This window comes from Chelonia mydas, chromosome 4 (genome assembly GCF_015237465.2).
Source record: "Chelonia mydas isolate rCheMyd1 chromosome 4, rCheMyd1.pri.v2, whole genome shotgun sequence".
Lineage (NCBI taxonomy): Eukaryota > Metazoa > Chordata > Testudines > Cheloniidae > Chelonia > Chelonia mydas.
In genome coordinates this window covers 50,877,193-50,903,661 of record NC_057852.1, presented here as the reverse complement: position 1 = coordinate 50,903,661, position 26,469 = coordinate 50,877,193, and the positions used below count along the sequence as shown (strand labels likewise).

At 44.0% G+C, this 26,469-nt stretch overlaps 1 long non-coding RNA gene across 1 annotated transcript; it reads left to right on the top strand.

Annotated features, from left to right (window-relative positions):
* The first annotated feature begins 1,260 nt into the window (after window positions 1–1,260).
* LOC122465385 lies at window positions 1,261–8,231 on the top strand. Its single transcript, XR_006290188.1, has 3 exons — window positions 1,261–1,289; window positions 3,398–3,427; window positions 8,153–8,231. It is a non-coding gene; the product is annotated as an uncharacterized LOC122465385 (long non-coding RNA).
* The last annotated feature ends 18,238 nt before the right edge of the window (window positions 8,232–26,469 follow it).

Genomic DNA, 26,469 nt, shown 5'->3' with positions numbered 1-26,469 from the left:
ATTTGTTCTATTAACTTGTACTTTAATGATCAGATTTTGGCCAGTTTTGTGAGGATATCTCCTTCCTGGGTCTTGTAGGTTACTGTAGGAGATTTGTGCCAGACTTCATGTAGCAGCCTTGCTACTGACTTAACCCAGAATGCAGCCTCTAAAAAGATCCAGTGGACAGAAGCCTGTGAAAAGGCTCTTAAGGACTACCTGTGTAGTAAGTTTTTGTATAGATGTTATTTCAATAAGGAAATCCTATTACAGACACTTCTGAGGAGGAACAGGGGCTGTATTCTCCTAGGAGGACAATGTAGAGAAGCACCTATCACCGTTCCAAATCATTTCCAAAGGACAAAGCTTGCTCTGTGATTGAGAAGGGATGCCTTGCAGGTGAAAGGATTATTATGGTCTCTTCAATAACCAGTTCACCTTAGTTGTGGTCTATGACTCTCTCAGATGTCTGAATAGCCTGAAAAATGTCAATACCTGAATAATGGTTTGGCCCCTCAGTCCTACTCTTCCAGGTGCAATATAGTGGTGGAATGTGTTTCTCTTCCCTGGAAGGAAGGAATTTTGTTTTTCCCAAATGGGCCCAGTGATGCCGTTCTAAGTGGCATTCTGTTTGGGAACTGGGGTATGTAAACCCAAGAGTGGGGCAGGTCAGGGAGGAATTATTGTCTGAGCCAACAAGAGGGACTTTAAATAATCATGCCAGAAATACCAAGCCTGGAGAGAAAAACCTGGCTATATTAAATAATCAGGAGATAGCAGGAAATAAAGGAAAGGAAGCAGGCTTCAGAAAGTAGCTTCCCTGACAGACAGAACACTCTTCTTTCAGAGCTGGAAGGAACTGGATTGATGAGCTCGAAGGACTACTGCAGACCAATGAAAATGAATGCCAATGGGAGTTGGTGCCTGGCCTACTTCTCAATGCTCATCATGATTTCCTGAAATACTTGCTGTGTTGAAGTGCGAGTGTTCTTCATGTTTTATCTGAATACTGTGTGCCTCAGTTTCACCTATGTATTACTCAAGTAGCTAGGTGATGGGACAGGGTGTGTGAGCATTGCCGATCTGGCTGCCTGGGATGGAGAATAACTGAAACTCTGTATCCTGGCAGCTGATGGTGGGGGCCGATCCTCTGCAAGAATCAGCCGGAGGTGCTGGAGAACCAAGTGAGAGGTGGAGGCCAGATGACCTGTTTGCCTGTGAAAGAGACAAAGGAAGGAGAAGGACAGCTGGGCGTGATTGAGGCTGGGCTGCTGGAAGCTGGTCAGTCTCCTGGTTGTGACTCAAGTTGGGTGAGCTCTGGATCCCCCACCCCCACACCAAGAGGACTTTGCCGTAACTTCCGGCTTTCTGTGCTAATAAGATAGGTTCTACACTGTGTTCCAGACAACTAATAACCCCTTCTGTTCTACCTCGCTGACTGAGTTGGGGTGCATGGCTCCTTTGGGGGACACGTAAGTGTCCCCTTCAGGTGGACTCACTGTGGGAAGCTCACGGTGTGAACAGGGGTGCTGAATGCTGTGAGGTCAGACCCAAGGAGGTGCTGAAGCCAAGTAGGCTTGCCCTAGTGAGAGTGTGCCCGGGGAAGGGGAAGGCACTGCCAGGGGGTCCTATCTGACTTCATTCAGAGCAGTACTAGAGCACTGAGCCTGTGTATTCGTCACACTTGCTACAGGTGTTTTAGGTTTGGCTCAGAACTGTTAGTTTGTGATTAAGTGGTATGGCTGCAAGCAGCGTGATCCTAACCGTTCTGGGAAAAAAATGTCATTAAACTAACATTTGAATGATTTTTTTAAAAGGTTCCTTGGCCATTGGAGAAATATAATTTTAATCATAGATCCTGGGCTTTGATTCACTAGGCCAAAGGGTTTTTTTGCAAAAACTGGACAAACTGCCTCTGGCCCTAGTCCTGGTTACTGCTACTTTATCATCTAAAAGTAGCTTAGGACCTAGCAAAATGCCAGTCTGTGATCTCAAGAGACTGCTGGTGAACCCATTAAGAAGGATGATTTGTCCACATATATCAGAAGGACAAATTCCCAAATACTTTGTCCAATCTGGATTTAATCTAAAACAGCTGAACCTTTAGTCTAATCAACTTTCCCAATGGTAAATAATTGCCTAATGACATGCAATGGGAAGAAACCTTTTCTCTTTTTGGTATAATCAGTGTTTGTTTTGAAGATACTTTTAATGTCAGTTGATATCAGCAGAAACTTTTCTTCCCTTCTCTTAATCCCATAGTTAATTGCTCCCTGAAGAACACTAAACAATTTTGTAAAGTCGTAGATGGACACCAAATTCATTCATTCATCAAGCTATATGTATAGTAGAATTGCCCCCTCTTGCAGCCTGTAGGGGTTCCAATGATCTCTCCTTGCTTCTCCCTTTTGTTTCTTCGTCCTATTCTTGGATTCATGCCTTCATCTATTTTTCTCTATGCTTCAAACAGGCTTCCACTTTTCTACCAGATACCAAATCATGTTTTTTTTTTTAAAAAGTTCCTCTTTTCTTTCTCTTCTTTCTCATCTCTTACCACTCCTTCCTCCTTTCTTTTCTTTCTTGTTTACCTCTTCTTTTTTCTCCCCGCTTTCCTCTTCTCTACTTTGTTTTTAGTTGCTGCTGTTGGAAAGTTCAGCTGAAAAAAGTGAGTTTAATATTACTTTCTGCAGCAGTGATAAACAGTAACAGCAATGACTCTGCACACCTATCAAGAGTTTAGAGAATTTTTTCAAAGAAAACATACGTATATTAAGTCATGTTAGAGTATTGTGTTCATAGGCAAACGTTCCTTGAGGTGTGAAGTTAACAAGCCCCGTGATCCATTACTGCTGCCATATAATGAAGCAGTAACCTCACCAGCAACTGTCAATGGCAGGAATTAGGGAAAAAAGCAATTATATGATTACATTTGGCTTTATGAAACTTGCTTAATTAGAAAATGTTTTATCTATTGGTTTTTAAAGTACTTAAAATCATGTGGCGATCCTAATAGAGAATGAATATAGGTGGGGGGCATCTATATTAATATTTATGGGGATTTCTTTGTTTGACTTTAAGGCTAGGGAATAAAGCAATTGTTGAAAATAACTGAATTTACACTGGATCCTATAGCTGGAGAGATGGGCTGATCCTGGAGATGTTCAGTGTTCCTAGGAGGTACTGAACGTCTTTCACTGACAACAGGATGCTCAGTGCCTCGAGGGAGACACTTTGCAACTCACAGGAATAACCCTTACATTAATTTCTCCATGGGCTAGTTTAGCATATACTGGGCATTTATATGTAAATTTCTCAGCCAGAGGGGGAAAATAAGAGGAATTGGCTTGTTTGAAAATGTCTCTATTTCACACCATCTCTACCCTTTTTAACTTCTCCCTCCTGCTCTTTTCTTGTGTAGTGCCTGCGCATCTTTGATACCCTGGTACTGGTGAGTAAGAGACATGTTCATGCACTCTGGAATAATCTCCACTTAGCTCACATGCATAACATGTTGGGGAGAGCGCAAAAGATTCCACTGTGTGTTAACCTGTGCGATTTAGTTTATGAAATTGTAACCCGGTGAGCCTTTTCTGTTATCATTGTCTCCAATTCATATTTTTGTCCCGTTTCATATGAAATTGGGAAATAAAGCTTTAGCTTTATTGGAGAAATCCCCTTCTCAGCACCCAGGCTGAGTAAGTTTACTGTGGAGATCCTGGAGGTTGCTGCAGGGGATTGGAGAAAGGAATACTCCCTTCCCCAACTGCAGAATAGTACTGGATCTCCTTCACAGAGGCTACTTCATCTTGTGTAATAAGCAAGAAGGTAATATAACTATTGGCTTAAGTAGTCTCTGACTGTGTGGCCCTTGTGGGCCCCTTTCCATGTGAGTGAAAGGGAGGTAAAGCATATGATCCAAGTAGAAGCAGAACCTTTCTTCTAATCCCAGTCCTTTTACTTGCCTAAGGAGCCCCTTTGAGGTCTGACTGCATAGCACAATCCCTTTCTGGCCTCCCCAATTCCTGACCCTCCGCACCTTCCGTAACAAAACCAGTCCACATATAAGTAGTGAGGATTCGCTCTCAAGGAATAATAGTTATGTACTTAGCAAACGAGTGACTAGAATTCAAGTGCTAAACAGGATTAAGAGTCGCCAATTATCTCTGGGCTAAAGTCTGTAGCCTGCAAAAAAGGGGGCTGTTCCTTTTAATGTTCCGGGTGGTGGTGGTCGGGGACTCTCTCCTCAGGGGGACTGAGTCATCTATCTGCCACCCTGACCGGGAAAACAGAGAAGTCTGCTGCTTGCCAGGGGCTAAGATTCGCAATGTGACGGAGAGACTGCCGAGACTCATCAAGCCCTCGGATCGCTACCCCTTCCTGCTTCTCTACGTGGGCACCAATGATACTGCCAAGAATGACCTTGAGTGGATCACTGTGGACTACGTGGCTCTGGGAAGAAGGATAAAGGAGTTTGAGGCGCAAGTGGTGTTCTCGTCCATCCTCCCCGTGGAAGGAAAAGGCCGGGGTAGGGACCGTCGAATCGTGGAAGTCAACGAATGGCTACACAGGTAGTGTCAGAGAGAAGGCTTTGGATTCTTTGACCATGGGATGGTGTTCCATGAAGGAGGAGTGCTGGGCAGAGACGGGCTCCACCTAACGAAGAGAGGGAAGAGCATCTTTGTGAGCAGGCTGGCTAACCTAGTGAGGAGGGCTTTAAACTAGGTTCACTGGGAGAAGGAGACCAAAGCCCTGAGGTAAGTGGGCAAGCAGGATACCAGGAGGAAGCACAGGCAGGAACATCTGTGAGGGGAAGGCTCCTACCTCATACTGAGAATGAGGGGCGATCAGCAGGTTATCTCAAGTGCCTATATACAAATGCACAAAGCCTTGGAAACAAGCAGGGAGAACTGGAGGTCCTGGTGAAGGCAAGGAATTATGACATGATTGGAATAACAGAGACTTGGTGGGATAACTCACATGACTGGAGTACTGTCATGGATGGTTATAAACTGTTCAGGAAGGACAGGCAGGGCAGAAAAGGTGGGGGAGTAGCACTGTATGTAAGGGAGCAGTATGCCTGCTCAGAGCTCCGGTATGAAACTGCAGAAAAACCTGAGTGTCTCTGGATTAAGTTTAGAAGTGTGAGCAACAAGAGTGATGTAGTGGTGGGAGTCTGCTATAGACCACCGGACCAGGGGGATGAGGTGGATGAGGCTTTCTTCCGGCAACTCGCAGAAGCTACTAGATTGCACACCCTGGTTCTCATGGGCGACTTTAATCATCCTGATATCTGCTGGGAGAGCACTACAGCGGTGCACAGACAATCCAGGAAGTTTTTGGAAAATGTAGGGGACAATTTCCTGGTGCAAGTGCTGGAGGAGCCAACTAGGGAGAGAGCGTTTCTTGACCTGCTGCTCACAAACTGGGAAGAATTAGTAGGGGAAGCAAAAGTGGATGGGAATCTGGGAGGCAGTGACCATGAGTTGGTCGAGTTCAGGATCCTGACACGGAGAAGAAAGGTAAGCAGCAGAATACAGACCCTGGACTTCAGGAAAGCAGACTTCGACTCCCTCAGGGAACTGATGGGTAGGATCCCCTGGGGGAATAACATGATGGGGAAAGGAGTCCAGGAGAGCTGGCTGTATTTCAAAGAATCCCTATTGAGGTTACAGGGACAAACCATCCCGATGTGTCGAAAGAATAGTAAATATGGCAGGCGACCAGCTTGGCTTAACAGTGAAATCCTTGCGGATCTTAAACATAAAAAAGAAGTTTACAAGAAGTGGAAGATTGGACAAATGACCAGGGAAGAGTATAAAAATTTTGCTCAGGCATGTAGGAATGAAATCAGGAGGGCGAAATCGCACCTGGAGCTGCAGCTAGCAAGAGAAACAAGAAGGGTTTCTTCAGGTATGTTGGCAACAAGAAGAAAGCCAAGGAAAGTGTGGGCCCCTTACTGAATGAGGGAGGCAACCTAGTGACAGAGGATATGGAAAAAGCTAATGTACTCAATGCTTTTTTTTGCCTCTGTCTTCACAAACAAGGTCAGCTCCCAGACTGCTACGCTGGGCAACACAGCATGGGGAGTAGGTGGCCAGCCCTCTGTGGAGAAAGAAGTGGTTTGGGACTATTTAGAAAAGCTGGACGTGCACAAGTCCATGGGGCCGGATGCGTTGCATCCGAGAGTGCTAAAGGAGTTGGCGGCTGTGATTGCAGAGCCATTGGCCATTATCTTTGAAAACTCATGGCGATCGGGGGGAAGTCCCGGATGACTGGAAAAAAGCTAATGTAGTGCCCATCTTTAAAAAAGGGAAGGAGGAGGATCCTGGGAACTACAGGCCAGTCAGCCTCACCTCAGTCCCCGGAAAAATCATGGAGCAGGTCCTCAAGGAATCAATCCTGAAGCACTTACATGAGAGGAAAGTGATCAGGAACAGTCAGCATGGATTCACCAAGGGAAGGTCATGCCTGACTAATCTAATCACCTTCTAGGATGAGATTACTGGTTCTGTGGATGAAGGGAAAGCAGTGGATGTATTGTTTCTTGACTTTAGCAAAGCTTTTGACACGGTCTCCCACAGTATTCTTGTCAGCAAGTTAAAGAAGTATGGGCTGGATGAATGCACTATAAGGTGGGTAGAAAGTTGGCTAGATTGTCGGGCTCAATGGGTAGTGATCAATGGCTCCATGTCTAGATGGCAGCCGGTATCAAGTGGAGTGCCCCAAGGGTCGGTCCTGGGGCCGGTTTTGTTCAATATCTTCATAAACGATCTGGAGGATGGTGTGGATTGCACTCTCAGCAAATTTGCGGATGATACTAAACTAGGAGGAGTGGTAGATGCGGTGACAGGTAGGGATAGGATACAGAGGGACCTAGACAAATTGGAGGATTGGGCCAAAAGAAATCTGATGAGGTTCAACAAGGATAAGTGCAGGGTCCTGCACTTAGGACGGAAGAATCCAATGCATCGCTACAGACTAGGGACCGAATGGCTAGGCAGCAGTTCTGCAGAGAAGGACCTAAGGGTGACAGTGGACGAGAAGCTGGATATGAGTCAACAGTGTGCCCTTGTTGCCAAGAAGGCCAATGGCATTTTGGGGTGTATAAGTAGGGGCATTGCCAGTAGATCGAGGGACGTGATCATTCCTCTCTATTCGACATTGGTGAGGCCTCATCTGGAGTACTGTGTCCAGTTTTGGGCCCCACACTACAAGAAGGATGTGGAAAAATTGGAGAGAGTCCAGCGAAGGGCAACACAAATGATTAGGGGTCTGGAACACGTGAGTTATGAGGAGAGGCTGAGGAAACTGGGATTGTGTAGTCTGCAGAAGAGAAGAATGAGGGGGGATTTGATAGCTGCTTTCAACTACCTGAGAGGTGGTTCCAGAGAGGATGGTTCTAGACTATTCTCAGTGGTAGAAGAGGACAGGACAAGGAGTAATGGTCTCAAGTTGCAGTGGGGGAAGTTTAGGTTGGATATTAGGAAAAACTTTTTCACTAGGAGGATGTTGAAACACTGGAATGCGTTACCTAGGAAGGTGGTAGAATCTCCTTCCTTGGAAGTTTTTAAGGTCAGGCTTGACAAAGCCCTGGCTGGGATGATTTAATTGGGGATTGGTCCTGTTTTGAGCAGGGGGTTGGACTAGATGACCTCCTGAGGTCTCTTCCAACCCTAATATTCTATGATTCTATGAAATGTACATGGAATAGAAGGTAATAAACCCACTATGCTACATAGGTTTTAAAGTCTATGCATCTGTTCAATACCTGGAGGGAGGGAAAGTCAACTATTACCTCAGAGGCGAGGAAAGGATGGTGTCCCTGTAGGTGCTCCACTTTAGGTGTCTTGGTGTCCTGTGCTTATAATCGGAGATCTGTCGTAGCAGTGCCCTGGTTGGCCTCGCATGCGTGGCAGCCGTCTGGTGCTGCTCTGAACGGCTAATTAGCACGCACAGCCAACTGTCCCTCAGTTCCTTCTCTACCATCTTTGGCTTGAGTCGGAGCAACAGAGCGCCCCTGTCTATTTCATAAATTGCTTATATCCCACTTTTATTTATCCCTTTTGTTGGTTTTCCTCCATTCCCTGTCCTTATTTACCCTTTATTTACCGGCAGGTCTCTGCCGACGGTGACTGAACTATGGCCATTTTTCTATAGCCCTGATCCTTCTCAGACCTGCAGGCTATCAATTCCTATATCGGATGGTAATGCTCAGTGCATCTGCTGTCTTGGGGAAACCCATATACCACAGAAGTGTCCACACTGCAAGAAATTATCTGCCAGGACACTGAAAGCCAGAGACATCCAACAAAGAGAAATCCCTCGGATCAGCCTCCGACCCAGAGTCCAGCCTCCTAGCCAATGGTCTCCAGCAACAGCCTCAGACAAGGGCTCCACCCAAACTGTGGCTCAGGACCCTGCACCTAGGAAAGCAACCAAATGTTGGTCGCAGTCATTGCCACTGAGAGATCCCCCTAACAATCTTCCCCGATATTGATGGCACTGAGAACCTTGGACCGAGAGGCACTGGGAATGTCCAGTACTGAGATGTCCTGAGGAGCCAAGGCACCGACGCAGCCATGCTCTCACTCAGCTGCACGAGCTAAAGCTAAGCTCCCTAGCTCAGCACCAACAGTGCCGAAGTACTCCTTGGCACCGGCTAGTGTAATGGCGCCACCTGCTGCATATTCACAGCCTAACAAGACCTCGGCACCGTCAGTGCATACTTCGCTGCCATCCACATCACCGAACTTCCCGGTAGCTCAACCCTTCACCACAGAGGTGGATCTGGCAATCTCCTCCATGCCAGGAACCCCTCTGTTCGGCACCGACGGCACCCCAATCAGGCCAGGACTGAGCCAACTAGGTACTCCTGTTAGATCTGCACCCCCACTATCCAGTGATGAGGATGACTCAAGCCTTTACATCCCTCATCATTCCTCCCCGAAACTGGGACCCTCTCACAAACAACTGCCTTTGCAAGAGCAAAGCTGGCAGGCACAACCGTGGATGTCACCGCCCATTGTCATGCCATCCAATTTAGCATACTGGGACCCATGGGCAATCTACAGAGCCCAGAACCTTAAACATCCACAACCCAAGGGCCACCCAGTCCCCTTCACCCTCTAACCCATCACTATCAGAGGCCCAGGAGGAATAAGAGGGGGAACCAGAAGAGGCTCCTGAAGGCGATACACTACCACTCACCCATATTTCATCCTCATCCCCAGACGAAACAATTATACCACTACCTCCCACCACAGGAGATGACTTCAAGTCCTTCCAGGACTTATTCAAAAGAGTTGCAGAATCCCTGGACATCTCTTTAGCAGAGCTGCCAGAGACCCAACACAAACTTATTGACATCTTGCAGGCATCCCCATCAGCAAAGATAGCTCTGCCCATTAACTCAGCCATAATGGACCCTGCAAAGACAATATGGCAGACACCTGCCACTGTCCCATGATCCTGTAAATGCTCAGACAGAAAATACTATGTACCAGTGAAAGGAGCTGAGTTCTTATCCACTCATCCGGCTCCTAATTCACTGGTTGTAGAGGCGGTGCACCAAAGAGGAAAACAACCCCAATCAAAAACTACACCTTATAACAAGCCTTATTAAAAGGCTTGACCTTTTTGGACGCAAATCTTACTCCTCAGTCTCATTGCAATTTTCTATAGCAAATTATTCAGCTCTTATAGCAAAGTACACCTACAACTTGTTCAACAAATTGAAATCCTTTATTGATCAACTGCCAGAGGAAGCAAAGGAACAATACAAACTCAATTTTGCAGAGGACTCCTTAATCTCCAAAACAGCAATGCAGGCCTCCCTTGACTCTGACAACATGGCAGCCTGATCCATGGCCATGTCAGTTGTCATGTGTCGAGCATCATGTCTCCACCCCTCTGGATTTCCTAGCGAAGTACAAGCCACAGTTGAGGACCTGCCCTTAAAGGATTCATGAACAACCTTGAAGACCTTAGGTATTTACATTCCCCCGAACAAGAAGAAACAGGGCAGATTCTATACCCAAAGAGTCCGTCCCGCCCCGTACTCGCAACCCTGGAGACAATATGATCAACGCCACAATCAAAACCAAGTGAGGCACAAGCAGAACCAGGTTCAACATCTCAATCTTCAACATCCCGTCAGTCTTTTTGAAGTCTTGGTTGAGGGCTCAAGACCTCTATCTTCTCCCATGATGGATTATCAGATGACCTCCAGTCTCTTTGGAGACCATCTGGTATCACGCTACCCAGTCCGGAACAACATCACTATGGATAAATGAGTGCTGGAAATCAGCCAGAAGGGTTACTCTATTCCATTTATTTCTACTCCCCCCACCTTCCCCATCCTTCTTCAGGGATCCCTCTCACAAGACCTTGTTGCAGCAGGAAATAAACCATCTCCTGCAACTAGGAGCCATGGAAATAGTACCACTCCAACAGAGGGAAAGAGGGTTTTATTCCCATTATTTTCTCCACAGAGAAAGAATGACTTGCACAGACCCAACAAGTTTGTACTGATGCAACGCTTCAAAATGGTAACCCTAGCAACCATAATTCCAGCATTAAAGAAAGGAGATTGGCTCTCGTCTCTTGACCCACAAGATGCATACTTTCATGTCACCATTCATCCAGGGCACAGAAGATTCCTGTGCTTCACACTAGGCCATCAACATTACCAATACAAAGCACTACCCTTCGGATTATTGACAGCTCCAAGGTCCTAGCCGTTGCTGCAGCTCACCTCTGCAGGCTAAGGGGAATGATCTTCCCATACTTGGGCAACTGCCTTATAAGAGCACCAACTCAGCACATGGCAGTACAAGCCACACAAACTACTATAACCCTTTTCACCAACCTAGGGTTTAAAATAAACATCCAAAAGTCCACCTTGGTCCTGGTCCAACAACTAGAGTTTATAGGGGCCTATCTCGACTGCATCTCAGCACAAGCAAGATTACCCCAACAGCGATTCCTCAACCTAACCAGGCTGATAACAACAATCAGACACCGCCAAACATCTGCCAGGGCCTGCCTACAGCTCCTTGGGCATATGGGTGCTACAACTTACGTAGTCAAACATACCAAACATCATATGAGATGCCTATAGGCCTGGCTCTTCACCTGCTATATACCACACAAGCATTCCCTTCACAAACGGCTCCCTATGTCCTACAGAGTGAAGGACTCCCTCAAGTGGTGGATGCAACTGCAAAACATCTGCTTGGAAGTCCAATTTTAACAAAAAGTTCCCACTATAACAATCACCACAAATGCCTTCCTCATGGGAGGGGGAGCCCATCTGGACAGCAACACCATCCAGTGATGCTGGTCCCCAACCTACATATAAACATACTAGAACTCCGAGCAGTCCGGAAAGCATGCAAACATTTCCTTCCACTCATCCACAACAATACCATCAAAGTCCTCATGGACAACACAGCCTGCATGTTTTATATAAATTGACAGGGGGGCACTCCGGTCATACCCTTTCTGCATCGAGGCACTACACCTATGGCAATGATTCATATCCAAAAAAGATAGACATTTCTGCTGCTTACCTTCCAGGACTTCAGAATATCACAGCAGACCAAATGAGCAGACACTTCTCACAAACCCACGGGTGGGAGATGCACTCTCCAACCCTCATGACCATATTCAACCGGTGGGGGTTCCCTTCTATAGACTTATTCACAACAGCTCACATTACGAAATGCCTTCAATATTGCTCCTGAGGGGCTTGGACACCCCTCACTGGGTGAAGCTCTCCTCACAAAATGGGATGCACCGCTAATGTACGTGTTCCCCCGATTCCTCTACTGAGCCAGGTGTTGCACAAAATCAGACAGGACAAGGCCAGTGTCATACTCATCACACCCACATGGCCCAGAGAGAAGTCATTCCTATACCTATGACAGATGGCAGTGAAACCACCTCTAACTCTTCCACTACTTCCTCACCTCCTGACACAGGACGATAGCCAAGTCAATCACCCCAACCTATCGGTTCTCCACCTCAAGGCCCGGTTACTCCATGGCTAAAGGGGCTGGATAATGACTACTCCAAGGAAGTTAAAGACATTCTCATAAATAGCTGCAGGCCAACCACATGGAAATCATACACTCAAAAGTGGGTACAATTCTGCACCTGGTGTGAGGCTAATCACATGTTTCCTCATTCTGCTCCTCAACTTAGGGTCCTGGACTATATACTAGGCCTTAAAAAATTGGGCCTCTCCAACAGTTCCATAAAGGTGCACTTACCCGCTATCACCTCACTACATAAGGTAGATGGAACCACAATCTTTGGTCATCCAACAACTAAACGATTCTTAAAGGGCATGACCACATCTACCCTCCCCTAAAACACCCTACTTCTATTTGGGACCTCAACCTTGGGCTACGCACCCTCATGGGGAAACCATTCGAACCCTTGAGACTTACTCTTTGCTACATCTGTCGATGAAGGTTTCCTTCATTGTAGTGATCACTTCAGCAAGAAGAGTAGGGGAGCTAGGGGCACTAATGGCACACCCGCTCTATACCACATTCCATAAAGACAAAGTGATGCTAAGAGCCCATCCTAAATTTATACCTAAAGTAGCCTCCTCATTTCATTTAAACCAACCCATTTACTTATGTGTGTTTTTTCCGAAACCCCACGCCGACGCCAGGGAGGCATCCCTTCACACTCTCGACGTCCATAGAGCTCTGGCCTTCTACCTAGAAAGAACAAAGATATTTAGAAAATCGTCATGTCTCTTTTTCTATCAGTCACCGAGCAACCGAAGGGTGAGGCCATCTCTAAACAAAGACTCTTTAAGTGGCTTTCTGGTTATATCCACCTGTGCTATCATCAGAGAAACATCCCAGCTCCAGCTGGGGTTCATGCGCACTCTACCAGAGCGCTATGCTCATCAGTGACATTTCTCAATAACATAGCTATCGTAGACATTTGCAGGACAGATACCTGGGCCTCGGCCCACATGTTTATCAGACACTATGCCCTGGAACAACATTCCTCTGCTGACACTCAGTTTGGACACTCTGTGCTGTCCACCGTCAACAAAGATACTTCAAAGCCTCTCCTTCCAGCGAGCGGTACTGCTCCATAGTCACTTGAAGTGGAGCACCCACAGGGACACTCCTCGAAGAAGAAGAAAAGGTTACTTACCTTGTGCAGTAACTGAGGTTCTTCAAGATGGTTGTTGCTGTGTCACTACCCTCCCTCCGCCCTTCTACTTCAGAGCTTCATGCTGACTCTCTGGGGTAGAGAAGGAACTGAGGGATGGTTGGCTGAGCACGCTAAGTAGCCACTCGGAGCAGCTCAGCCAATCGGTGCACTACTGCTACAGATTTCTGATTACAAGCACAGGGTGCCAAGACACCTAAAGTGGAGCACCCAAAGGGACAACCATCTCGAAGAACCTCAGTTACTGCACAAAGTGAGTAACCTTCTCATATAAAAGACTTTAATGGACAAAGCCATGTAGCTTCCCTTGTGCACACTTTCCCATAACCTCCGGATGTCATAACCTCTTGATTCACAGGAGAATAGATTATAACTCATAGAGAATGAGCTCTAAGCTTTAATAAGTATGATTTTTACTTGTCGTCTTTACTGAAATGTTCTCATGCATGGATGGTTTTTAGTAAAGTGCTTACTGAATACACTATTTTTCATGTTCTAATCCTGCCATTGTCTTTTAGTGTAAATACTTGTGTATCTAACAATGGGATTTATGAACCAAGTATTATATCACATGCACACACTGTAGTTTTATTAGACTGTAGCACAGAGGTATTCCTTTAAAGGCAACCAAACATAATGAGAATCTGTGTGTAGAAAATAATAGTGCTACCTACTGGTGAAATTGTAACTTCCCATTTAAACAATACCAAAGGAGACCAAGTGGGTATATACAGTAAAGATTGTGGTGTCAGATGAACAAAGGAGCCACTCGGTCTAGGTAGAGAAATCAGCGAGAGATCAAATTGTACTGAAGAAGATGGGAGTAGACATGGGAGGTGGGGGGAGGGGATTCCATTCTGTTGGAAAGAAAAGCTTGGCATGGAGGAGGGAAAGAATACCTCAGGAAATTCAGATGAGCTTCATTTGGTCAGCTTCAAATATTCTAGTGTTTATTAGGAAGTTTATACAAAACCAAACTGTCTGAAGATGCATACCTCTTTCTTAGAAAGTAAAAGATGAAAGCTTTCTTTGCCATTAATTGCGAGTTAGTAGTTATTCCAGGGTATGGCTTTTATGCTGGCAAAATCAGTCTGTAGAATTCAATGGTTCATGTTAAACAAGTCAGGAACAGTTTGTCTTTTTCCATGTGTTATTTCTTTCTACTTCTAAAGTGGATGAAATGAGCTCCCAGTGTTTATTGTTCTAAAAGCATTCAATTCTAAATGTCCTGAGAATGTCAGGAAAAAAATTGTTTATAAACATATTTTAATACATTTGCTGAACTTCATAATCCATGTCAGGCTGCTGTAAAAGGGACCATTCCAATTTTCCATATGTTCATATCTGGTATGTGGGTTTGTTTATAACAGGAAGTGGAGCTTGAAGAGCAGAATAAAAAGAGAACTGTAACTTTGGATGAGGTTTTGTTTAGCCAAAGCTCTAAATAAAGCCACAAAGGCTTTCTCCTGCTCACAGGTTCTTGCTGCATTATGATCATTTACAGATGGCTCACAAGGGACTGTTATGAGATCCAAGTATTAACCTCACTGGAACTTCCAAGCCACTTCATGCTAAGGCCTTACCACAGCCCAGTTAATCCAAACATTGAGAAGTAAGTCAGCCATTTCATGTCATTCTGTTAACACTCTACGGAAAGTAACTCCACCCTCGAAGGCCAATCTTGAAAAGCGAGGCTTTGCAGAGAACACACAAAGCTCAAGCAGTGTGGGTGCAGAAGATCATTGCTCTGAATATTAATAGTTAAAAGTTTAAGGTTGCTTGGTTCTTTGACCTTATTTTAAACCACATAGCTGCTGTGCTTTAGATCCCAGCATCTTGCCAGAAGTGCAAATCTCTACACTTTTCAAGTCTGGGAGACTGCTAGTGAAGTCAGGGAAGTACAGTGTCCTTTTTAAATTAAAAAAAAAAAAGTTAAGGGTTTTTTCTTGAGAAAAAGGAACAAACGAGAGAAAAATAGTTCATTTAAAACTGATGTATGTATATTAAAGGCTGCTGTACTGAGTATCCTTCAATCATGGAATGCTATATGTATGCTTTTCAGGCACATATATGGAGTTAGAAGGGATCTTCTAGTCCATTATCCAAAGCTGAAATGGTCATTGTCTTTACAAATTGAAACTGCTTTACATTGTATATGGTTATGGTAGTTTCTGGCCTCTTGCTTTTAAAGGAAATGAAGGTCTTATTTCCTTTAATCTGAAAGTTGCAAAGGTTTGTTTTTTCTCTCTCTCTCTCTTTTTTTTTTCCACTTTTAAGGGATATTTACAAATTATTTTCAGTAAATATTTTAAGCGACAGAAACGCAATTAACCCAATGGGTTTTTTAATACATAATGAACTACAAAAAGAACGTAGTTGTAGTTGCAGGAATGCTGGTGCTAGACTTCACAGTTTTTTTATATTTAAACATTAAAGGCATGATTCTGCAATAGGGTTGCCAATTTTGGTTGGACCTATTCCTGGAGGTTTCAGGACATGATATAATCTTTGATTAACGATTAATTTTTAATTCCTGGAGACTCCAGGAGAATCCTGGAGGATTGGCAACCCACTGCAACCTTTATTCATAGAGTCCAGAAGGCTCATACCTATGTAAGAATGCTCAACGGAATCAATGGGAATACTCACGTGAGTAAGGATTATTCATGTGAGTAAGGATTGAAGTAGTAGGCCAATAGTTGCTAGTTTGTTATGTTAAAATACATGCCAACATATTTTACCCCAGCTTTGCAATACAATGTGTTGTATTTCAGTGGTGGTTTCCTAAGACTCTTTCCCCCTGCCTTTATACATTAAATAGATCAGTTGCTTTTCATTATCCATATAATTTATTAAACTGCATAGTTTTTTTTTTTATTTAGAATTAGCTGAAATTTCACAAGCCATGAATTCCCCTCCACCCTTATGTGGCTGTCCCTAGCAAACAATTGTTATCAAGATTTCCAATGGGAGTTTTCATCTATTATGGCAAAAACACTGCAGAATATCAAAGGGATGTTAACATTTCAGTTTGCCAAGAGTGGCAGATCCAAATCAAAGCTGGCCCAGATGACTACACATAATGGCCTGTTAAAGTAAGGTGACAATTATTTTATGTCCTGTTTCATGTGCAGCCTAAAAGCATACTGAGAGACTTGGCTAAAGCCATAAAGAAGAAAGTCCATCTTATGGTAATATCCTAACTAACAGAGAGAGAGAGAGGTACAAACTTCAGTTCATTCTTTCAGTCATAACTGAGCTGGGATAATTAGTGAATCTGACCTCTTTCTGCTCACAGTCACATTCCAGTGTTGTTGAATTTGTTCAAAATTCAAAATTACTGCCTGAATAATTTGTCCTTTGCAGCTTTTTTATGAGTATCTGACATTCAAGCTTGGCTTGGACACAAGTCACAGATATGGTTTCTAGTCCTTAACTGGATGAATGTAGCTCTTAGTATGTTTTGTGATGCAAATACTCATGCTTATGAATTTAATATTGCCTTTCTGTGAATAGTCTGCAGTATTTGCTATTACATTCATTTTCTAGAACAACTGTTAAAAATCAAACACAAAACTGCCAAAGTTGTTCCAAAAGCTGAATGAATGTTCATGCAAAATTGTTTAGTGTTTCCTTCGCTTCAGTACACAATAAATAAATATTTGTTTGCAGTGATATTGTGTATGGAGTTACTTCAGCTTTACACCAGTTCAACTGAACAGAATTTGGCCCCTTACCTAAAATCAATTGACTGTAGAGTTAACTTTTTTAACCATATTTGTTTGTTTTACAAGCATAGACACAAAAGAAAGCACACACTATCAACGCCCGGCCCTTGGTAACCATTATTGGATCTTTATAAAAGCAGTTATGTAAAGAAAAATGTAAAACATAGATATTACCTCCTCAAAAATAAATATATATATACACGCACACACACCATGAGATCCCTATTTAGATTCAACTAACCATGATGGTACGTACGCATCCTAGAAGGCAGTGTGTTGGGCTAACATATGGTCCAAACTGTTTAAGGAAAAGACTTTTCCAGTGTCCATTGCCAAAGAACTCTTAGTGGAGCTGCTGTAGGAAGGGAGCTCATGTGACGTATGCTATTTCTAATTGGATGCATTCCCTTCTGAATCCCTACGAGGGCTGAGCAGCAAACCCGTTGTGCGGTGATAAACTCTTTTAGGGAAGAAAGAGAGTAGTATCTGGGTAGATTTTTAAAAACAAAGATTTTGTTTGGTGGTGGGAAACTGGTCACGTGCTGCTGCAGGCCCTCATTAGCGATGAGTCTTCCTGTGACTGAAGGGCCTCCTTCTTCCTTGTCATGTGGCCTGTCTATTTTAGGTATCTTGTGTATTTATGGCAATGCGCGCTGTATAATATCTGAGTGCTTTACAATCTTGAATATATTTATGTTCACTGCCTCTCTGGGTGGAAGAATTATTATCCCAACAGGAAATATTTGGCAGAACAGGAATTTGAACCCAGCTCTCAAGTCCAAGCCTAGCACCCTAACCACTACAGCATCTTTCTCCAGCTGTTTGCTGCATTGTTGACAGCTCCAGTTGTAGATCTGTAAGGGAGTAGACTGCTAAACATCTCTTCACAATTGGAGGATTCAGAGAGTCATTGGTCATGTTTTGTGCCATTCCAAATATGACATTTAACGCAAAATAATGAGTGAATTTGCGTATTTACAAATGATTTGCACATGACTACAAACACCGTAGCACACTCTGGCCCAAGGAGCGCTGTGCTAGCTCAGGGGCCTGCACTGACCCTGGGAGCTGTAGGTGGGATACGTGGGAGGGTGATGCATGGTGCTAGGTGTCTAGGGTGCTGTTGGGTGGGTGCTGGCTGGGGTCTGGATAATAGGGAAGTTGGGGTGTGGGGGGACAAAACTGGGAGAGATTGGGGCCAGTGCCTTCATCTTCTGTCCCTGTTACTTCCTAGCCTAGATCCAATAGGGGACTTAGCCAGAGAGAGGCAGAGCAGCCCCAGAAGCTGACTGGGTGAGTTGCAAGCCCATCTCTGCAGTCCAGTTGAATGTGTGACATCGCAGCTTGGTTGCAGAAATGCATGACAATGCTGCCACACATACAAGTGTCTTACATGACTGCCAGCTGTCAGGTATCCAAGCAATATCCACTGTATCTAGGCCTAGAGAGAACAATGAGGCAGGCAGAGAGCCAAGTAGCACCTGAGTGAAGGCAGCTGACAGCAATTACTTGCTGTGCTGAGCTATGGTGAAGTACTGCTGGATAATTTTTTTTTTAAATATGAAAAAAATCAAAATTTTGATGTTTGTATTTCACCAGGCTCAAAAATGGACTTTCATTTATATTGTATGACTTTTTTTTTTTTACTGAAATGGTTATTGAAAAGTCACTAACAGTTTTGATGTTTTTGATAAACACTTTGATTTATAAATGTCACAATGTTATGGAAAATGAGAATTTTTTGAGAAAGTGAAGGTGTTTTTCATTTGAAAACATGTCCATTCAAGTGTCAGAGTCCTTCCAGGTAACAGAACTTGTCCTGGTGGGTGCAAAGTCTGGTCTGGAAAGTATACTTTATACAGGAGAAGGTTGGAAAGTTTTGAGACCAATCTTTTGGTAAATCCAGACTCCATTTTATCCTTGTCTATCCCTGCAAAACATTTGGACAATGTCTTTTTGAAAAGAAATTTGTCTTACTTTTTAAAAAAATAAATTGAATATCTGCTATTACCTCAAATATATCAGTGAATTGAAACTGACACACTTTGTGACAAATACAGCTTCATGACTACCTGTGCATGTTGGTGGACTTCTTCCCACTCCCACAGGACAGTAAAACTCTTTGAAGTGCCCACCTTTTGCCTGGTATTTTTACTTTAGTGATTTAACAGCCATCTGCTTAGCTTCTACTGCCCTTTCTTTCACTTACTCCAAGTTAAAATAGCTACAGAAACAACTTGCACAGGGAAGGAGGAAGTCATGAGTTGAATATCTCACTAGGTCACAGGAATCTCCTGTGGTATTTGCTTTGAGCAATGTTTGGGGAAAGAAGTTATCCAGGAAGCTTATTTTGTGGGCAGAAAATTCAGACAGCAAACTCAGAAGACTGATTGTGCTAATTTGCTACATATTAGGGTCACTGGCAAAGTTGCTGCTATAAGTGGAGATGGTTGGGAACTCCTCCTTTCCCCCAGACTACATGTCAGGTGCCAGTAAGAATCCCGAATTTACAACCATCCTCATATTCACCTGGCAGCATGAGAGTTTGTTTCTGGTAGGGAAGATTCTCCTGGCTCCAGCTAAATCTTTCATTACCTTTCGGGGCTGGCAACCCATTGTTTCACTTTCCTCCTCTCTGCTGGAAAGGTTCTACTCTTACTTGATCAGATTTTTGCCGATTAACATTTGATTGGTTTAGGGCATAAATTCACAAACTCTGATTTTACATGGATCTGAAACAAGCAGGATGTTGCTTTTGAAGAACATACATTCTTAAATTTGTATAGGATTTTTTTGGAGGTCTGATTTTTAAGAACTAGAAGCCATACAGTCTGGTAGAACAGGTCTAACTAAAGGCAGAATTTGGTCTGCAGAATCTTTATTACTGAGGATGAAGCACAAACCAGAAAGAACTCATCTACATTCACATGCCAGGCTGAGTTTACAGGGCTGGCAGATAGGAAAACCATCTGCTTATTTCCAGAGGGCCAGCTTGTGATATTTAGCCATTGGCCCATCTGGGGAGCAGTGAGGTACCTCACCTCACTAGAGGGACTCCCACCTATTAATAAACCTTTTCAAGGGTGCAGAATACTGCCAGTACATAAGAGAGACAGGGCCATGGCTCTGCATCCTACCCATTCCCTTTAGAATCTCCTGCACCTCATGTGGTGCATGAAGCATCTCAGGACTGCCATTTTTATAGTGTCATTTCTCAGACTATAACTACACGTATCCTAAATGGCATGTGTGGCTGCATGCACATGCACTGGGAATATGCTGTAGGGTCACAGAGCAAGCTAATAGAAACATTTTACAGAATAACTTGGTATGCAGTCATGAGGCAAATTAACAGTAACGGGAGTTATGTGTGCATCTCAATAGGGGAACAGAGCCCTAATTCTCAAATGTGGTATGCAGCTTGCCTGGGACGTGAATGCATTTCTGTGTACTGTTCTAAGAGGTTAGTAGAGAAAGGAGGTTGCCATAGCAATAATGAGAAATCTTAAACAGCTAATACTTCCCACACAGCTGAACAGTGTGCTGAATAAATGAACCCACACCCATCATCTTAGGTGTCATAAAGCCCCTTGCAAAAGTATCTATTAAGGAATATTTTTACATGGCACCTTTCCTTGTTCAGGATCTCAAAGCACTGTGCAACTGTAATGTATACTGTAATACAGCACCATTCAAATGCAGACACATCAAAGCACGGTGATGGCAACCAGACGCCATATGATGGTGGGCTGGAAACTTTGGCCAAGACCCAGCACAAACCACTATAAAACCTGCCAGGGGGATTTTAGTGTCCAGGCAGAGCAGACGGAGACATGGGTTTTGAGGCCTTCACAGTGAGTAGCATGCCTGGGGGTATGTGTCTGATCCTTTGGGTTATGTTATTACAGCTTTAGAAGGATGAAGTGGCTTTTTAAGCCTATGACTGTGCAGTTCTAATAAAGCCTTTTCACTCTCACCATACACCTCAGACTACCAAGCAACACTGATGCCTACTTAAGGACTATTTTTTATTCTTTAGATTTTTACATTTAATCTCTTCCCTGGACCAAGTCCCCGAAAGATTCATTCAGCGGGGGGGAGAGAGTGCTAAAACACACCCCCACACTTCAGTTCCACACAGCACTAGTCTTTGGGGATTTGTCTGACTCAGCAGGTCCATTGTTTTGGGAATAAAGTTGATTTTTTTCCTATGTGATTAGTAGTTTTCTCCTATGATTAGAGAGGGACCCAAATAATCTGGATTCAAAGTTCCTCAACATTTTGGGTGTTACTAGTTTGGAAATCCAGTTCTTGCTTTTCTCTACCCTTGATCATAGTCTCTGAGAGTATTCATCTGGGGAGAATGTCAAAGATATAGTTCCTAGGACAACAGAATGAGCAGGCTCCAGAGTCTCACAATAAACACATTGTTTTTCAAGTAACTAGTTACCCAATTCTCTTAAATAACAAACAAACAAAACCCATCTTGTCTTCAGCGCTGACAGAGGTTATTTCAGTTTTGCTGAATATGGTGTAAAGCAATGAATCCATCTATGGACTTGCAAAGTTACTTTATACAGTCACCCAAGGGGTTTCTCCTTGTCCTTGCTGTACATGCTGAAACGTGCAGTCAGCCAAATCCTGCCAAGCAACTTGTATGTGGCAGCATATTTTCTTTTTCTCTGACAGCACAGTGTATCTGTTGTGTCATATGGAGGATTTGTATATATGTACTGCTAAATTCTTCAGAAGGAGATTTTTTGTCTTAGATGCACTCATTTTTCAGATTTTCTTTTGCCAACTTTTTTGTTACTTTTGCTAAGCCTGTGACTCATGTACTGAAGTAAAATCACTTCCCACAAACTTAAGCTACAGTTAGGCTATCTCTACCCTAAAGCTTATGTCAACATAACTTAGGTCGCTGAGGAGGGTAAATAATCCACTCCCCTGAGCGACATAAATTACGCCAACATAAATGCTGGTGTGGACAGTGCTATGTCCAGAGAGCTTCTCCTGCCAGCATAGCTTCTGCCTCTCGTGGAGATGGTTTTATTTTGCAGATGGGAGAGTTCTCTCCCACGAGCATAGAGCATCTTCACCAGATGTGCTGCAGTGGTGCAGCTGCAGTGTTGTACGTACAGATGTGCCCTTAGACTCATGTCTGGTTGGGCATTCTCTCATTCAGTGGCAACTGTCACAATCCAGCATACACACGTAGTTGTGCTTAAAGACTGGTAACTGAATCCTTCTTGAAAGCTGTCTTATAACTAAGTTCTTCAATACTGATCGTAAACTGATGCTGTCCTCTGCTGGTGCTTAGAATACCTTTATACCTCCCTCTCCTTGTCTATTGTCTGCCCTTAACTTCATACGGTGATATAGCATTTTCAGTGCTATAAGTCTAGTTCCTTGTGAGATAGTTGTATGAGTGACACATTGCTTTATATAGTGCATTGTTGTCTTATAAGTTACTCACCTCCTAGTATTTGGGAGTGGGACTCTTGCAATATTGGTAGCTTCAGCTCTCAATTCTTGCTATATTTCTGGAATGGTCCATAGTTTAGATTTCCTCAGGATAGTACAACCTAAACATATTTATAACAATGTGAGCATAGTAATGAGATGATGCAAAACTACACAGCTGAACACTCCTTAAGTTTCAGAGACTGAACTTTGTAGCTGTACCCTATCATTGTTTTGAGCTGAACCACAAAAATCTAGACCAAACAACGCTTAAGTTTGAATATGGTTATTTTGGTAAAATTTTCAAAAGCATCTAACTAACCGAAGTCTTATTATCTTCATTGAGATTTAAGTTTTTAAGTAGGGTTGCCAACCCTGCAGAACTGTCCTGAAGTCTCCAAGAATTAAAGATTAATCTTTAATTAAAGATTGTCATATGATGAAACCTCTAGGAATAGGTCCAACCAAAATTGTCACCCTACTTCTAAGGGTATGTCTTAACTGCACAGTTAGCCTGGACTCTATACCTGGGTTTTGCTCATAACCCCCCTCCCATTCACACACCCAACCCTCTCACCTAAGTTCAGTGGTGCTTTCCACCCAGGCTAGCTAGCAGAGCTGGGAGTATGGATTACATTAGGGTTGTAAACTTTATATTTTTAGAAAACCAAACATGCTTGCCCTGCCCCACCCCTTCTCCAAGGCCCTGCCCCCCACTCACTCCATCCCCCCTCTCTCCATTGCTCACTTTCCCCCACCCTTGCTCACTTGTGCATTTTCACTGGGCTGGGGAAGGGGGTTTTTGGTGCGGGAGGGTTTGGGGTGTAGGCTCCGGGTGGCTGAGCTGGTGCTGGGGCTTGGGTGTGGGAGGGGGTACGGGCTCTGGGCTGGGGGTGTGGGCTCCGTAGTGAGGCCAGATATGAGGGGTCCAGGGTGCAGGAGGAGGTTCTGGGCTGGGGTAGGAAGTTAGGGGGTGTGGAAGGGAGTGAGGACTCTGGCTGGGGGTGTGGGCTTTGAGGTGGGGCCAGAATGAGGGGTTTGGGGTGCATAAGGGAGCTCAGGGCAGGGGCAAAGGGTTAGAGTGCAGCCTCCAGGAGGGAGTTTGGGTGCAGGAGGGGGCTCAGGACTGGGGCAGGGGATTGGGGCGCTGGAGGGGGTGCGGGCTCTGGGCAGCCCTTACCTCAGGTGCCTCCTGGGAAGCGATGACATGTCCCTGTGGCTCCTGGGTGCAGTGGCATCCAGGGTGGGTGCCGGCTCCGCAGCTTCCATTGGCCGGGAACTGTGGTAATGGGAGCTGTGGAGACTGAGCCAGGGGGAGTGCGCAGAACCCTTAGTGCTAGTTCCACAGCTCCCATTGGCTCAGAACTGCGGCCAATGGGAGCTGCAGGGGCAGAGCCAGCACTCGGGGGCAGTGTGCGGAGCCTCCCTGGCCACCCGTGTGCCTAGAAGCCACAGGGACATGTCTCCACTCCCCGGGAGGCGCCTGAGGTGAGTGACGCCTGGAGCCCACACCCTGAACCCCCTCCCGCGCCCCAGCCTGCCTGGGGCCAACCGGACTTTTAATGGCCCAGTCAGCAGTACTGACCAGAGCCACCAGGGTCCCTTTTTGATTGGGAGTTCAAGTCAAAAACTGGAGACCTGGCAACCCTAGATTAGATTCTCCATTCCATTTTCACTTGGGCTGGTAACCCACTTTGCACTGAGGATGCAGGCTAAATCATTTGAGTGCTTATAGTCCTCCAATGCCTCCCCCCAGTTCTCCCTGTGTGCCCAGAAAGACAGACAAGTTTTCCCGCAATTCAGGGGGAAAGAACCATAGAGCAGCTCATTTTACTGTAGCACAAAGAACCATGGGCTATGTGAAAGCCATGCCTACTGCGTGTGGTTCTCTGTCCTCCTCTTGTGGCACCTAGACCACTTAGAGAGTGGCTAAGAGCTATATGGCTTTTAGCTCATTCAGCAGAGGCTCATACACTAAGCTTCAGAAGTCACAGGTTTGATCCTGACGAGTGGGGTCTGTCAGTATTTCATAGGTACCCAGAAGTCATAGCAACACATGGGCAAGTACAACACCAGTGAGGATACAGTAACTCAGGTATGACTTTGCAGTGTGGCTGCTCACCTGAGCAACCTGGATGCTGATTACCTGAGCAAACTCTGGAATGATGAGACCAACTTAATGTATAAATCTATTTTGAAAATGGAACTTAGGCTCTTAAGTTATTTAAGTGCATTTGCAAACTGTACCCATTCTTGTCGACTCTTTGTAGATACATGAATCCCAAAATGTTTTGTTTTTCTATTTTGGGCAGAATGAAGCTAGAAACATCTGCTTCAGCATTCTGTTGCTTCAGTCTGATATGTTTTATTTCAGAATTGTGATCAGATACAGAATCTGAAAACCCCAGACTTCATTTCTTAGCAATCCATATCTTTGCAAATATCCTCAATATGGAAGGAAATATAGAAACAAAGATACTTTTTTTACAGTCTCTGAAAAATTCTAGTCATAATTATGAGTGTTCCAGATGTGTCCCAAAATGATTCCTATTATAAGTGGTTTTTATACATTTCCGGTACTTTAAATGTGAGTGTGTAGCAGAAAGGTACAAAAGAGGTTAAAGCGTCATGATGTTTCACACATACACACTCAATTATATTTTCTGGCATTTTTACAATCCTGAACTTTTGCTTTTTTGTCAAAATTGCACTATTGCTATTTGAATGTCAAAAACATGCAAAAATTGCAATTTCATGTGTTCACTGCCATGTGTTCATTTGCTTGATTCCAGACCCTGTTGTTTTACATATATGCTTACAAAGCCTGAACTACGTAGCCTTTGCTTCTAAGCATTTACTTACACATTGTGTATCTATATTTTTATCTGAGAAAACCACTGCAATAAGCAAAATGCAAGTCAAAGTTTGCATTAAATATATTGTCAGTATTTGAATAGAGAGACTGTTATTAATGAATAATGGAACACGCAGTGGTGTGGATTTAGGTCCTTTCTCGGGGGGTTGAGCTCTTTCACCAGGCTCATAGTATTGTTTTTTTGGCTCTTTGAGGTGCTGAGGTTACCTAAAACTCTAACATGTTGCAGATGGACCAAGACAGTAAAAGAAGGGCCTTGTTAAGCCATTATCCTGAAATATCACTTGCAGAAGTAGCCCATAAAACAGGATATCAGAAAATGACTATCCGTGTAATGAGTGTGGGTGTTGTCCCCACGGAAGTAGTGCAGATAGTCAAATTCCAGCTTCTCACGCATGAGTCTTCCTGTGAGAACACATACACAAGAGATTCTTTCTAACAATATGCTTGGCACAGTTTCAGTGGAAATGAATGCAAAGAAAAAAAAAATCTCATTTTGAAAATAAATAAATAATTTCCCTGCGCCACCCACCCCCAGAAACAAAGAGAAAAGAGGACAGAAAGAAATCTATGTGAAATGTGAGGGTCGTTTTGAAAGCACTCTGAAGAAATAAAATAACACATTTATATTTTATAAGTGGTCCCCCTATTGCCCCCCCCCCAAAAGCACGAAATTAAACAATTCCCTATAGACAGGCTCTTTGATAGCACTGTTTTAATAATTAAAACAGAAGTCTTTTTTAAAAGAACTTGATGTATAACTCTTTCATCCCTTCGGAGTGAATTAGACTGACAGAGAATTCCACATAAAGCTGTTTGTTAAAACAATATCAGCTATATTTCTGATTGTAGGCTCACTCCTCCTCCCTCTGCTTCCTGCCCCATCACTCTGGACTTCACAAGATGATCTGACCATGTTTGAAAGTCACACTCCAAATAATGTGGCACTTCTGGAAATGCACAGACAAGGGAAGGGGAAGCCAAGTGAGAGTTCCCAGGACTTTGCTGTGTTTTCTCATTAAAGATTTGTTGGGTCACATGGAAAACTGGGCTAAATGTCCATTTTCGGTGCACTACATTTTACATGCACAAATCCAATTACCAAAGAATAGGATCTATGTGCATGACTCCATGCCCCACTTTTAAAATGTACCCCCTACCAACTGAGCTACATTTCATCACGTGAACTGAAATTGAATGAATAGTGTTACTAATGTCTCTATC